Source organism: Oncorhynchus mykiss, chromosome 1, assembly GCF_013265735.2.
Source record: "Oncorhynchus mykiss isolate Arlee chromosome 1, USDA_OmykA_1.1, whole genome shotgun sequence".
NCBI lineage: Eukaryota > Metazoa > Chordata > Actinopteri > Salmoniformes > Salmonidae > Oncorhynchus > Oncorhynchus mykiss.
Window position 1 is genome coordinate 31,182,375 of NC_048565.1, and position 15,816 is coordinate 31,198,190.

General features: G+C 43.1%; 1 protein-coding gene across 4 annotated transcripts in view; it reads left to right on the plus strand.

The window, feature by feature from the left end:
• LOC110520933 (talin-2) overlaps positions 1–15,816 on the plus strand; it is a 154,908-nt gene that overhangs the window by 44,804 nt on the left and 94,288 nt on the right. The gene's annotated exons all lie outside the window — the stretch shown is intronic.

Genomic DNA, 15,816 nt, shown 5'->3' on the forward strand with positions numbered 1-15,816 from the left:
TTGCACTCAATTGCCCTCACCCACCTAGATAAGATGAATACCTTAGTTGCTGTTCATTTACAGCTCAGTATTGAACACCATTGTCCCTTCCCAAGCTTGTAACCAAACTTAGGACCCTGGAACTGAACAATTCCCTCTGCAACTGGATCCTGGACTTCCTGACGGGCCGACCCTAGGTGATGAGGGTAGGCAACATCGCCTCCACCATGCTGATCCTCAACACGGGGGTCCCACAGGGGTGTGTGCTTAGTCCCCTCCTGTACTCCCTGTTCACCCACAACTGCGTGGTCACGCATGACTCCTACACGATCATCAAGTTTGCTGATGACATGACAGTGGTCGGTGACAATTTGACAGCCTACAGGGAGGAGGTCAATGACCTGGCAGTGTGGTGCTGGGACAACAACCTCTCCCTCAACGTCAGAAATACCAAGGGGCTGATCGTGGACTACAGGAAAGGGGGAGAGGGGGCAGCTTCAAGTTCCTCTGTGTCCAAATCACTATGGACTTAAAATGTTCCACGCACAGTCGTAAAGAAGGAGCGACAGCGCCTATTCTCTCTCAGGCGGTTGAAGGTTTGGCATGGGTCCTCAAATCCTCAAAACCTTCGACAGCTTCACCATTGACCGCATCTTGACTGGCTGCATCACGGCTTGGTATGGCAACAGCACCGCCCTCGATCACTTGGCCCTACAGAGGGTGTTGCGGACAGCCCAGTACATCACTGTGGCCTAGCTCCCTGCCATCCAGGACTTATTTATCAGGCAGTGTAAAAGAAAGGCCCGGAAATTGTTAGACTCCAGCCACCCAGGCCATAGACTGTTCTCTCTGCTTCTGCATGGCAAGCGATACCGGTGCATCAAGTCTGACACCAACAGGCTCCTCAACAGCTTCTGTCCCCAAGCCATAAGACTGCTAAATAGCTAACAAAATGGATACACTGTCTCTATGCACACTCACAGGACTCTACACACTCACACACACACTCACACTCGCTTAATTTACTCACACATAACATGCACATATTTATACTGACTCCACACACGCATACACACTCACATACAGTCAGCATATACAGTACGTTGCTGCTACTCTGTTTATCATATGTTGATGCCTAGTCACCTTACCCCTATACGTCTATACCTTACCTATATCACTCCAGTATCCCTTCACATTGCAAATATGGTATTGGAACTGACCCTGTATATAGCTTGCTTATTTCTCGTGTTCTTCTTATTTATACATATTTTTTCAGTGTGTTTTCTATCTTATGTTGTTTTTAGTACTACATAGTTTTTTTTCACAAAGTTGCAATTGCGATTTGGGTGAACTGTTGGAATCATGGAAATAGAATGATTATACTAATTCTATAGTTAAAATATAATATTGGGCACATTGAATACGGTGTTTGACATGACAACCAAGGAAAATGCCAGAGACGAGTTAGGGTAGAAACCGAAGTGTTAAGTGTTTTCTAGGGGATACTATAATCTTTGGCTACATTTTAATGTTTTCATCTTACCTAGTTCATGCTAACATACTCATGCTTTGCATATTCCTCTTTGATTTAGAAGATACAGTTGCACAAACATGCTGATTTTAGGTCTACACTGTCACTGGTGTTATCAGGCTGCATTGATAATTATGTTTGTTCTGACTAGCCAGCTCACTAGCAATCAGCATTAGCGGCTTACACGACTTAGGCCAAACTTGCTAAGAAAAGACAAACTAGATGTTTGCAGAATTAAGAAACACAAACTAATAGTGTAATTATAGAATGCTAGTGGATTTATATTAAGAAGTAAAGTGGAAACAGCATTGTTGTCATCGACATTGTTGCCTGTGGTGCATTGACCATGAAGACCAAACGCAAGTGTCTCGTGGTCAAGGAACAACAAATGCGCTCCTTGAATGATAGGGGGCGAAGTAAACTATAAAAATGGACGTTACACACGGCGTATCACATTTCACAAACCAAACATTCAAATATGGTTATAGAAGGTAAAGTTAAAAAAACAAACCAGTCCGTGCATCAATACCGGTATATCGTAAAAAAATACAGTATACCACCCAGCCCTAGTTGAGCGTGAAAAACCCAGCAATGTTGAGGTTCTTTACACAAACCGGTTTGTGTAAAGGTTCAAAGGCACGTAAATATTTTATCTTACCCATTCACCTTCTGAATAGCACACATAATATACTGTACATAACCCATGTCTCAATTGTCTCAAGCCTTACAAATTATTCTTTAACCTGTGTCCTCCCCTTCATCTACACTGATTCAAGTGCATTTAACAAGGGACATCAATAAGGGATCATAGCTTTCACCTGGATTCATCTGGTCAGTCTTTGTCATGGAACGAGAACGTGTTCTTAATGTTTTGTACACGCTCTATATATATTTTTTTTAAATGGCAGTGATTTGCATACAGGGGAAACACTGACAGTTGACTCATGTCAAGAATTATATTAAGTGGCTTTTGTTAGTCTTTGCTTGGGCCTGTGCTGTGAATGTCTGACTGCACAGCGAAGGCCTTTAAGGGTTTTCTCACTGCACGGCGCTGACAGAAGCCACCTGACCTGGGAATTGCCCCAAAATGTTGTTGCTATGGTAACCTTCAGATGTGAAGCATGAAATAGTGTGCCTGCGAGTCCTTAACTAAGTGTGGCAGCATCCTTCATGTGCTCAAATCCCTAATCGCTGGACAGAGGAGGCAGACTCAATGTTGCAGGACTGTTTTGAGAATATTGATTGGTAAATGTTCAAAGATTCATCCCACCAAGACTCATCCATCAAACATTGAGGAATATCACAGGAATCTCACAGGCTTCGTTACGAATTGTGTTGATGGTATACCCACAATAACAATCCGGACATACCCCAACCAAAAACCCTGAATGAAATTCGTACCATGATGAGAGCCCATACTGCAGCATTCAGTGTCAGCAGAATGAACCCTGACAACTCGGTGGCTCAGGGCAAGCAGGTACGAGCGGCGCAAATCCATTAGGGGTGCAAAAAGACCATGCAAACTCAAACTTTAATCAATATGTGATAACTCAGACTCTCGACACGTGGTAAGGACTACAGGCTATCACTGACTACAAAGGCAAATCCAGCTGTGTGGTTCCCACCGTAGCCTCCCTCCAAGGAACTTAACACATTTTATGCTCGCTTTAAGGCAGAAAATAGAGCCATTCAGGAAGGCTCTCACCGTTCCGGATGACCAGGTGCTTTCTCTCTCCGAGGCTAACATGAGGAAAACCCTTGCGTGAATACTCACTAAGCCCAGGCCCAGATGGCATCCCTGGCCACGTCTTCAGAGTGTGCGCTGACCAGCTGGCGGGCGTCTTCTCAGACATCTTCAACCTGTCCCTGTCCCAAGCTGTAGTCCCCACTTTCTTCATCCTCCCAGTCCCCAAGAAAACCAATGTGAAATGCCCAAATTATTATCTCCCCATTGCACTCACCCCTGTCATCATTAAGTGCTTTGAGAGGCTGGTCATGGCCCATATCTATGCCTGGACCCACCGGAATTTCCCTACCACTCCAACAGATCCACTGAAGATGCCAAGCAGCCAACAAGTGCTCAACATAACTCGTTCAAGACTGTTGGAAAAGCATTCCAGGTGAAGCTGGTTGAGAGAATGCAAAGAGTGTGCAAAGCTGTCATCAAGGCAAAGGGTGGCTCCTTTTGAAAAATCTCAAATATAAAATATATTTTGATTTGTTTTTGGTTAGCACATGATTCCATATGTGTTATTTCATAGTTTTGATGTCTTCACTATTATTCTACAATGTAGAAAATTGTAAAAATAAAAACCCTTGAATGAGTCAGTGTCCAAACTTTTGACTGGTACTGTATATTCTACTGAGCCATTTTTTAACTTTATTTTCATTTTCTTATCTTGAATTTTTTGTTGCGTTGTCGAGAAGGAGCCTCGTAAGCATTTATTTGGATGGTAAATACCATGTGTATCCTCTACATACGACTAATAAAACTTGAAACTAATCCTGTAGCTCAATCCTCTCAATCCTCTCGTACCGCCTTAGTGGGTCCATCAGTCCAGTCACCAGCCCTGTCCTGGAGTGGCTCATTTGTACTCTCCCCTATAGCACATCCACATAATCACCACACGTTAGCTCTCCTCAGATGACTCTTCAGATCTAAAGCAGGTGTTGCACAATGACTGTGGGAGTCTAATCATGGTGATCAGATGTTTCGGTGGATTTCTGCTGGATGTTTGTTTTTCTTAATCAGAAACAGGGCTAGGCCTAGGGTCTGGTCGCAGGGCATAAATGCAGTTGAGGGGAAAAGTGCTTAAAAGGTAGTTCTGGTGACCTAGATGACTCTCAAAATGTGTGAATTGCAGTTCACAACAGTATCCAATTCTGTGATGGAGCTGTATGCCAAGGAGTTAACACAATCAAGTAGATTACCTTTCCTCTCTGCTACATTGTGGAAGCTGATATTTTTAGGGAGTTTCTCTGTTCTTTTCATAAAGTATGTTTGGAAATGTGGCCAGCACAGGTCATTGGTGCTCTGGTTGGTGGGCTTGAATCAGAGGGAAAGCGTGGATGCTGGCAGTGGAGTTAATGGTTCTCAGATGTCCGCCTGTGACACACCCAGACCCCATCTGAGACTAATGATAAGAAAAAGAGGTGAAATCATATGGGTGAAATGCTCAGTAATTGGGAGAAGGCTATGTTCTTCCTCATTCACTCAGTTTCTGCCATATTGTGTTCTTGATGTTTTGCTAAAACGTGTGTTGTCAGATGTTAATGAACATGGTTGGTGCTAATTTTCACTGAATACGAAATATTCATGTTACATAAAACAAGTCCTTATTTCAAATGAGAGTATTGGCAATACCGAGCTGTCATGGTAGGAATGGGATACATGCCTTTTGATATTTTGTGTGTCCTCTAAAGAGATTGTATATGGAATATTGGAGAAAAATAAATCAGCCAAGTGTGTCTTTGCGTAGCTATCTTCAGAAACGGCTTCCAGTTTGTCAGCAGGCCTCCAGCACACGGTACCCTTTAGGAGAACTTTCTGAAGTGGATAATATTTTGTAGTAGGAGAAGCTGTTTGTTTACGCCTTTCCCAGACAATTTAAACATTTGATTCTCCTTTGCTCTCAAACCGTGCTGCTGAGAGGAAAACAAAGCTGCTAGAAGTGGCATAGAGATACTGTGTGTTTGTTGACCAATCATGAATCATTTGGAGAGGGAACATAGCTGAACACAGTAAATAGCTGTCTTCCTAATTGCGTGTGTGGAAAGGAGTCTTGCCTGAGTACTTAATCTGCTGGCCGGCTGGCTGGCTGTCTTGTGAAGTTTTGTTTGGTTACTTAGCCTCCAACTATGTGTAAGAAAGTTTTACTTTGTTTTCAGACCAAGTGAGTCCTGTGAGAAGATAATTACTCCACAGCAGTAATCGTCTGTAGCAAGGCTGGAATGGCTGTACAAGCAGTAGTAGTGTCTAGATAAAAGGACAGGTCATACCAGCTGAACACCAAATTAACAGGGATCCTCTCAAAGCAGTGGTTGTTACTGTTACCTTTTCACTTCTTCAGTTTGTTCAAAGTACAGAAATAGCAGAAGGTCTCAGGTTATTAATACAATGTATAACCTTTACAGTTTTATAATGCACTCCTACACCAAGCACCCTCACTGAAGCAGTAAAACCAATATGGTAGTTTTACTGATGGGTGTTTTTTAAATTTTTCAGGCACACTTTGTGAAACTGGATCCGTCATCCTTCTCAATCTATTTTCCTGCCTCTGCTTTCCTCTATTGTTTTATAGCAAGTTGTCTCATACTGAACGTACACAGTTAAGTGCCCATTTTAGTGCTTTTACAGTGAATATAGCTCTTTATAGTGACATTGTTTATCTGACATTTGAAAGCAGACTTTGGTTCAAATGTTAAAAGCACAGCAGTGAATATTTTTATAAGGATGACCTTGCAGGCAGTGGCAGCTCTGAACCTGTGGTAACAGAAGTGGCCCAGCCTGCTCCTGCTGTCCATCCTTATAAGTCCAGGAAACGGTGGGCAATGCAAAGTCAGTGATGTGGAAACAATGGGCCAACAACATGCCCTCCCACTGAACTTCTGCCTTCAGAGACAGAGAAGGTTTGACTCAGTTATGATGGTTTTTATGATTAATAAAACATTCACAAGGACATTGTCTTTGAGTGTTCCAAATACAATATGTTAACTATATCCAAATACAATTAGTCAAAAACAGACATGTAGATAAGAAAGGGATCCACAACAGTATTTAAATATTACATTTTTTCACCTTTATTTAACCAGGTAGGCCAGTTGAGAACAATTTCTCATTTACAACTGCGGCCTGGCCAAGATAAAGCAAAGCAGTGGGCCAAAAACAATGACAGAGTTACACATGGGATAAACAAACGTACAGTCAATAACACAATAGAAAAAATCTGTATACAGTGTGTGCAAATGAAGTAAGGAGGTAAGGCAACAAATAGGCCAATAGTGGCGAAGTAATTACAATTTAGCAATTTACACTGGAGTGATATATGTGCAGATGAGGATGTGCAAGTACAAATACTGGTGTGCAGAAAAACAAAAACATATGGGGATGAGGTAGGTAGTTGATTGGATGGGCTGTATACAGCTGCAGCGATCGGTAAGCTGCTCTGACAGCTAACGCTTAAAGTTAGTAAGGGAGATAAGTATCCAACTTCAGTGATTTATTTATTTGGCAAATCGTTCCAGTCATTGGCAGCAGAGAACTGGAAAGAAAGGCAGCCAAATGAGTTGTTGGCTTTGGGGATGACCAGTGAAATATACCTGCTGGAGCGCGTGCTACGGGTGTGTATTGGTGACCAGTGAGCTGAGATAAGGCAGAGCTATACCTAGCAAAGACTTGTAGATGACCTGGAGCCAGGTAGGGTGTTGGAGGCTAATTTGTAAATCAAATGTATTTATAAAGCCCTTCTTACATAAGCTGTACAGAAACCCAGACTAAAACCCCAAACAGCAAGCAATACAGGTGTGGCACAGTGGCTAGGAAAATCTCCCTAGAAAGGCCAGAACCTAGGAAGAAACCTAGAGAGGAACCAGGCTATGAGGGGTGGCCAGTCCTCTTCTGGCTGTGCTGGGTGGAGATAATAACAGAACATGGCCAAGATCAAATGTTCATAGATGACCAGCAGGGTCAAATAATAATAATAATAATCACAGTGGATGTTGAGGGTGCAACAGGTCAGCACCTCAGGAGTAAATGTCAGTTGGCTTTTTATAGCTGATCATTCAGAGTATCTCTACCGCTCCTGCTGTCTCTAGAGAGTTGAAAACAGCAGGTCTGGGACAAGGTAGCAGGTCCGGTGAACAGGTCAGGTTTCCATAACTGCAGGCAGAACAGTTGAAACTGGAGCAGAAGCACGGCCAGGTGGACTGGGAACAGCAAGGAGTCATCAGGCCAGGTAGACCTGAGGCATGGTCCTAGGGCTCAGGTCATCCGAGAGAGAGAGAAAGAAAGAAAGAATTAGAGAGAGCATACCTAAATTCACAAAGGATAAGACAGGAGAAATACTCCAGGTATAACAGACTGATCCTAGCCCCCCGACACACAAACTACTGCAGCATAAATAACATTGCCGAGGATGTCAAGGATTGGTAGGATAGTCAGTTTTATGAGGGTAAGTTTGGCAGCATGAGTGAAGGAGGCTTTGTTGCAAAATAGGAAGTTGTATGGCGTTGAAGCTCATTTGTAGGTTTGTTAGCACAGTGTCCAAAGAAGGGCCAGATGTAAACAGAATGGTGTCGTCTATGTAGAGGTGGATCAAGGAATCACCCACAGCAAGAGCGACATCATTGATATATACAGAGAAAATAGTCTGCCTGAGAATTGAACCCTGTGGCACCCCCATAGAGACTGCCAAAGGTCCGGACAACAGGCCCTCCGATTTGACACACTGAACTCTCAGAAGTATTTAGTGAACCAGGCAAGTCATTAGAGAAACCAAGGCACCATTTAGTTGCTGTGGAGGGTGCAGAGCTGTAGGCCGGGGTTGGGGTAGGAAAATATGGCCAGCCGTAGATAAATGCTTATTGAAATTCTCAATTATCGTGGATTTATCAGTGGTGACACTGTTTCCTAGTCTCAGTGCAGTGGGCAGCTGGGAGGAGGTGCTCTTATTCTCCATGGACTTAGTGCCCCCGAAGAATTTTGAAAAAGTGCTGCAGGATGCAAATTTCTGTTAGGAAAGCAAAGGCTAGTTTTTTCAAACTGACTGTGTATTGGTTCCTGACTTCCCTGAAAAGTTGCATATCGCAGGGAATATTCGATGCTAGTGCAGTACGCCACAGGGTGTTTTTGTGCTGGTCAAGGGCAGTCAAGTCTGGAGTGAACCAAGGGCTATATCTTTTCTTAGTTCTACATTTTTTGAAAGGGGCATGCTTATTTAAGATGGTGAGGAAAGCACTTTTAAAGAATAACCAGGCCTCATCTACTGACAGTATGAGGTCAATATCCTTTCAGGATACCTGGGACAGGTCAATTCGAAAGGCCTGCTCGTGGAAGTGTTTTTTGGAGCGTTTGACAGTGATGCGGGGTGGTCGTTTGACCGCTGACCCATAACGGATGCAGGCAATGATCGCTGAGATCCTGGTTGAAAACAGCAGAGGTGTATTTAGAGGGCAAGCTGGTCAGGATTGTACCTGGTAGGTTATTTGATCATTTTTGTGAGATTGAGGACCGCTAGCTTAGTTTGTAGGTCTGCCGGGTGTTAAGCATATCCCAATTTAGGTCACCTAGCAGTACGAACTCTGACGATAGATGGGGGGCAATCAATTCACATATGGTGTCCAGGGCACAGCTGGGAGCAGAGGGGGGGTCTATAAAAAGCGGAAACAGTGAGGGACTTATTTCTGGAGAGATGGATCTTTAAAAGTAGCTCAAACTGTTTGGGCATAGATCTGGATAGTATGACAGAACTCTGCAGGCTATCTCTACAGTAGATTGCAATTCCACCCCCTTTAGCAGTTCTGTCTTGACGGAAAATGTAGTAATTGGGGATATAAAATATCAGAATTCTTGGTGGCCTTCCTAAGCCAGGATTCAGACACGGCTAGGGCATCCGGGTTGGCGGAGTGTGCTAAAGCAGTGAATAAAGCAATCTTAGGGAGGAGGCTTCTGATGTTAACATTCATGAACCCAAGGCTTTTACGGTTACAGAAGTCAGCAAATAAGAGCGCCTGGGGACACACTGGGCCTGGGTTAACCTCTATATTACCAGAGGAGGAGTAGGATGAGGGTATGGCTAAAGGCTATAAGAGCTGGTCGGCTAGTGCTTTGGGAACAGAGAATAAAAGGAGCAGATTTCTGGCCGTGGTAGAATAGATTCAGGGCATAGTGTACAGTGTACAAGGGTATGGTAGGGTGCGAGTACAGTGGGGGTAAACCTATGCATTGAGTGACAATGAGAGTTGTTGCATCTCTGGAGGCGCTAGTTTAGCTTGGTGCGGTCTCCGCATGTGTGGGAGGTGGGACAAGGGGGCTATCTGAAACATGTTGAGCAGGACTAGGGGCTCAGCAGTAAAATGAAACAATGAGAGCTGCCCTTAACTACAGTATACAAGGCATATAGACATTAGAGAGTGGCATAAAGCAATCACAGGTGTTGTTTGGGATAGCTAAGACAAAAACGGGTGAGACAACAATGGATAAACAGCTAAGACAACAACAATAACGGGTAAATGGTGATAAATGGGCAGAGAGGGTCAGTTCGAGGCTGGGGTCGAGGCTGGGGTCGACAGATAAACAAAATGAAGGTCCGTGTTAATGAATGGTCCAGCCGGCATCAGTTGTGTAGCCGAGTGATCATAGGGTCCAATGAGCAGCAATAGATGGAACAGGGAGCCGTTCGGTAGACGATTACTACGCTAGGCGAGCGGGATACAGTGTTCAGGAAGCTAGCGGACCGGGGATAGCAGATGGATCTTCACCACATCCGCAACGCAGAGGCCGGGTGAGTAAGCAGATCAGCAGACCAGTCGTGATGGATCGGCGGGGCTCCATGTCGACAAAGGGTCCTGGCCAAATTGACAAGAGGGGTATTGTAGTTGGTGTAATTCGTTTGCTAGCCGGGAGATGGGCCTAGTTTCGAGGCTAACTCGAGACTAACTGGTGCATGCTTCTGGACAAGGGCGTTAGCCTCAATAGCCATTCGGTAGAAGCTAGCTAGCTGCGAAGATCCGGTGTAATGGTCCAGAGCTTGCAGCAGGAATGTGGTGATGTAGTGGAGAAACGAAGCAGTGCAATATGCTCAGGGCTGATATCTCGCAAGTAGTGTGATTGTGATGTAGATATTTATTTTTCCTCGTGTAAGCATATCTAGCTAACATTCTTAGAAAATATCCTAGTCCATCACACATTGGGGCGCAGCCACTGTTTATAAGTTCCGTTCCAGTGCTCTTGATAATACAATTAGTATGCTGCTGGTAGCAGACAGCAGGTAGTCCGGGACCTGCCTCCTCTGGCCTTCTGACGGATGAGACCGAGAGAGAAAGGATGGCTGTGAGCTGAGGAGAGGAGAGGCTGGACCTGAGATTGCTTTTACTTGATTTGCAGGACATTACACATTGGCCAGGATTTATATGACTGGGAGGCAATGCTCTGAGCATGTTGCTAAATACTAATGCTCTGATGCTCCCAGTCTCCTGATCCAAAGGCAGGAGGAAGTTCATCTCTCCCACAGATTAATCTAATACATTTAATGCCGTATTAATGATTATCCCCATATGTTTAACAGTGAACAACTAGTAAGTCAATCAAACTATCAATTCATACTGTAGTAGTTGGTATACGATTCCCTGAATAATTTCTCTAAGCTTTGTTTGTAAATCACTAATATCCTGTACTGTACAGTATGTGTTTTTGTTAGGTAGATGTGCCCTGAGGGCAGGGGAAAGCTCTGTATGCACATTGAGTTTGTATGGCGTCTGTACTGGTTTTACTGTGTGTGAGAGACTGGAAGAGGGAGTATCCCAATGGTCTGTTAGCCTTTGGAAGCAGCAGCGCAATGATTTCATACGCCCACTTGAATCAGCCCAGAGGAAAAGCATGTTTGCTCTAGAACTGCTTTCTTTTCAGAAAGAGAAATCTTAGACTGATGTTTTGTTTCTGTAAGCTTGCCATAGCAATGATCCCTCCTTAATTACAATCACATTTCATGATGCTCCTCTCTCCGGCTATCCTCTTCCTCTGGTAATAATAGCGCATATTACTCCAATTGCAACCTGTGTCATACTATAGTTATTGTAGCACGCACCAGTCAGATTCACTGCAGGAGCAGAGAAAAGAGCAACATAATTTTGTTACTTGAGTCTTCTTTTTTTCCGAGAAGATGGAAACAATGACGGAAATAGCCTGGAACATAAAATGGCTGTTTTGATCTTGAATTTCTCAAAATACTCACATTTTCTCTAAGCTTTTTGTTACGGTGGTAAATAAAGCCCTACAAATACTGTATATCTGGGCTGCTCCAACCCAGTGGTGTTCGCAGACAGCAGCACTTTCCCTGACTGGCTGACATCGTCCTGACAAGGGCCTGGGGATGAGGGCAGAGCTGGGTGATATGGACAAAATATCATATCGTGATGGAAAGCTTTTATGCGCAAATATTGATATAATAACCATCATATCGAAATAAACTTGGGGTCACGTGATGAAATGTTGTGTGGTCCTCCCACTACGACTTGTCTGGAAATCGTGCAGGTTATTAGACTACAGATTAAATAAATGATGACCAACTTCAGGGTGGTGAAAGTGCAAGGTGATGAGCCTGATGCTCCTTTCCAACAAATATCAATGGATCTTATTCTGGTGACATGATCATCAATACTTACCTTTCTAAAAAATTAAAAAATAATACAAAAGAGTTTAATACATTTTCTGAGTCAAACCAGCAAAAGCTAGTACAATAGGAAAGCAAAAAATGGATATTGTAAATGCATAACTTGCTAGGTGAAAGAGTATATCATTTCTAAATGTTTGAAGGGAATCGATACTTGTTTGCCGTTTTAACAAATACTTTTTCTCTTTTGTCCATAATTGTCTCATTGTGTAGGCTATACGTGCGCTCTAGCCAACAGTGGGCAGATACTGTACAGCACTGTATCTGCCCCATGCATGCTTACTTTCATGTGCGCACCTTCAGCACCAGCGCTGCATCATAGGCACTATTCATTTAAAAAAACTACATGTGCGCAAATAAGCACTATCTTACTGCCGGTAAGAACAGATGATTGCCATAATCAAGTTTCATCACTGTTATTTGATGTGTATTATATTTAACAAACCAAACATTGAAATACTGTTATGTAAGGTAAAAATCAAACTGGTCCATGCAACAATACTGGTAGATAGCTAGGGCTGGGTGGTATATATCCATATTTTATTGAGGGGGGATGATCTGTGTCAGTCCTACTGTACCTCTGACTAATACTGTCAGCTGTCAGACACCTATCCATACACATCCTTTATCATCCCACTCACAAATGGGATTATTCACTTGCTACATATGTACGGTATAACGGTGTTGTCAGCTTTTGAATGAGTTGTAATCTGTGAAATGTGTTAGTCTCTCAGTCACACACAAACTATGACCCCATGCTACGCTGAGTGGGCTGAGTTGCAAGGCGAGATAGCGTGGCAGATACAAGCTGAACTCCTGACTCTCACTCATACTCACTATATCAGAATTTACACATAAAACCAACTTCAGGAGGATCCAAGATCCCAGATGTTATATCAAGAAAAATCGATTTCGTACTTTAATGCTCCTTAGGGATCAGCCAGTTAAGGGGCTCTGAAAACATCTCTTTCTCTACCCTCTTATACCCTCTTATGACCAGAGGGACCACTCAGGCTTGAAGAGAGTCCAAACGTACCCTCCCACAGTCTTGTTGGGTGGAGCCAGGGAATCCAGTCAGTTTTGGAGGCCATGGCAACAATGTGTGGCTGGACACAGAGACTGAAGAAGCGTCACCCTAATTTTCTCTGGGTCATATACAGTCAATGAAGTAAGCAGACCAGACCCAGCTGCTAATGCATTGGTGCCTTTCGGAGAGCAAACTCATTAAGAAGACCAGAACTGAGCATTTTTTTTTGGATGACTTGAGTGGCACATCTTAAATTATCCACCATCCTTGGTGTACAGTCCAGTGACTGACTGACTGCAGCTGTTGGGTGCTCTGCTCTAGTCTCTTCTCCTCTAGTAGCTCCTCCTACCTTGGCCAAGTCACATGCTGGTTCTTCATGTCTAACAGTGAGCCCAGCAAGGCTTTATTATAGTATACTGTATCCTGTAAGTGCCTGATCTATTCCCTCTAGAATTATTTTAACAGTACATAGTATATTATACTTTCTTTGAATGTTCTGCAATTACAATGCCTCCAGACAGGATTCACACCCCTTGACTTTTTCCAAATGTTGTTGTTACAGCCTGAATTTAAAATGTATTTCATTTAGATTTTGTGTCACTGGCCTATAGTCAATGACCTATAATATTGAATTGAAATTGTTTAATTTAAATGTTAACAAATTAATAAAAAATGAAAAGCTGAAATGTCTTGAGTCAATAACTATTCAACCCCTTTGTTTTGGCAAGCCTAAATAAGTTCAGGAGTGAAAATGTGCTTAACAAGTCACATAATCGCTCAGTGCGGATGTTGCCTGTAAGCCATAGCTTCTGGATGGGGTATGTATGTATAGTCACTGTGGGGACGGCGTCATCAACGCACTTATTGATGAAGACAGTGAAAGATGTGGTGTACCCCTCAATGCCATTGGAAGAATCCTGTAACATATTCCAGTCTGTGCTAGCAAAACAGTCCTGTAGCTTACCATCTGTGTCATCTGACCACTTCTTTATTGACCGAGTTACTGGTGCTTCCTGCTTTAGTTTTTGTTTGTAAGCAGGAATCAGGAGGATAGAATTATGGTCAGATTTGCCAAATGGAGGGTGAGGGAGAGCTTTATACGCGTCTCTGTGTGTGGAGTAAAGTTGGTCTAGATCGTCTTTTTTATTTTTTCTCTGGTTGCACATCTAACATGCTGGTAGAAATGAGATAAAATGGATTTAAGTTCCCCTGCATTAAAGTCCCCGGCAACTAGGAGCGCCGCCTCTGGATGAGCATTTTCCTGTTTGCTTATGGCCTTCCACAGCTCATTGAGTGCGGTCTTAGTGCCAGCATCGGTTTGTGGTGGTAAATAGACAGCTATGAACAATATTGATGAAAACTCTCTTGGTAAATAGTGTGGTCTTCAGCTTCATGAGATACTCTATCTCAGGCAATCAAAACCTCGAGACTTAATATTAGATTTCGTGCACCAGCTGTTGTTTACAAATAAACACAGACCGCCACCCCTTGTCTTTCCGGAGGCAGCTGCTCTATCTTGCCGATGCAGCTTAAAACCCACCAGCTGTATTTTATCCATGTCATTGTTCAGCCACGACTCGGTGAAACATAAGATATTACAGTTTTTAATGTCCTGTTGGTTGGATATTGTTATCCAATGATTGTATGTTGACCCGGGAGGTTTTCCAATGCCTCGCAAAGAAGGGCACCTATTGGTAGACGTTGAGTATCCCTTTGAGCATGGTGAAGTTATTAATTACACTTTGGATGGTCAATACAGAGAAACGGGTGTCTTTCCTAACTCAGTTGCCAGAGAGGAAGGACACTGCTCAGGGTTTTCACCATGAAGCCAATGGTGCCTTTAAAATGGTTAGAGTTTAATGGGTGTGATAGGAGAACATTGAGGATAGATCAACAACATTGTGGTTACTCCACAATACTAATCTAAATGACAGTGAAAAGAAGAAAGCCTGTACAGAATAAAACATATTCCAAAACATGCATCCTGTTTGCAATAAGGCACTAAAGTAAAACTGCAAAGAATGTGGCAAAGAAATTAAACATGTAAATATGTCCTGAATACAAAGCATTATGTTTGAGGAAAATCCAACATAACTCATCACTGAGTACCACTCTTCATATTTTCAATAAAATAACATGTATTGACTCAGAGGTGCGAATAAATGAGATTTCTATACTGAATAAAAATATAAACCAACATGCAACCATTTCAAAGATGTTACTAAGTTTCAGTTCATATAAGGACATTTAGTCAGTTGAATTACATTTTTATTGTTTTATTTATCTGTTATTTTACCAGGTAAGTTGACTGAGAACACGTTCTCATTTGCAGCAACGACCTGGGGCATAGTTACAGGGGAGTGGAGGGGGATGAATCAGCCAATTGTAAACTGGGGATTATTAGGTGGCCATGATGGTTTGAGGGCCAGATTAGGAATTTTTAGCCAGGACACCGGGGTTAACACCCCTACTCTTACGATAGGTGCCATGGGATCATAATGACCTCAGAGAGTCAGGACACCCGTTTAACGTCCCAACCGAAAGACAGCACCCTACTTGTCCCCAATCATTGCCCTGGGGCATTGGGATATTATTATTTTTTTAGACCAGTGGAAAGAGTGCCTCCTACTGACCCTCCAACACCACTTCCAGCAGCATCTGGTTTCCCATCCAGGGACTGACCAGGACCAACCCTGCTTAGCTTCAGAAGCAAGCCAGCAGTGGTATGCAGGGTGGTTAGGCCCCAATCTATGGATTTCACATGACTGGGAATACAGATATACATGTGTTGGTCACATAAATATATATATTTTTTAAAGATGGGGTTCTGGATCCGAAAACCAGTCAGTATATGGTGTGACCATGCAGCAAAACACATCTCCTTGTGTTGA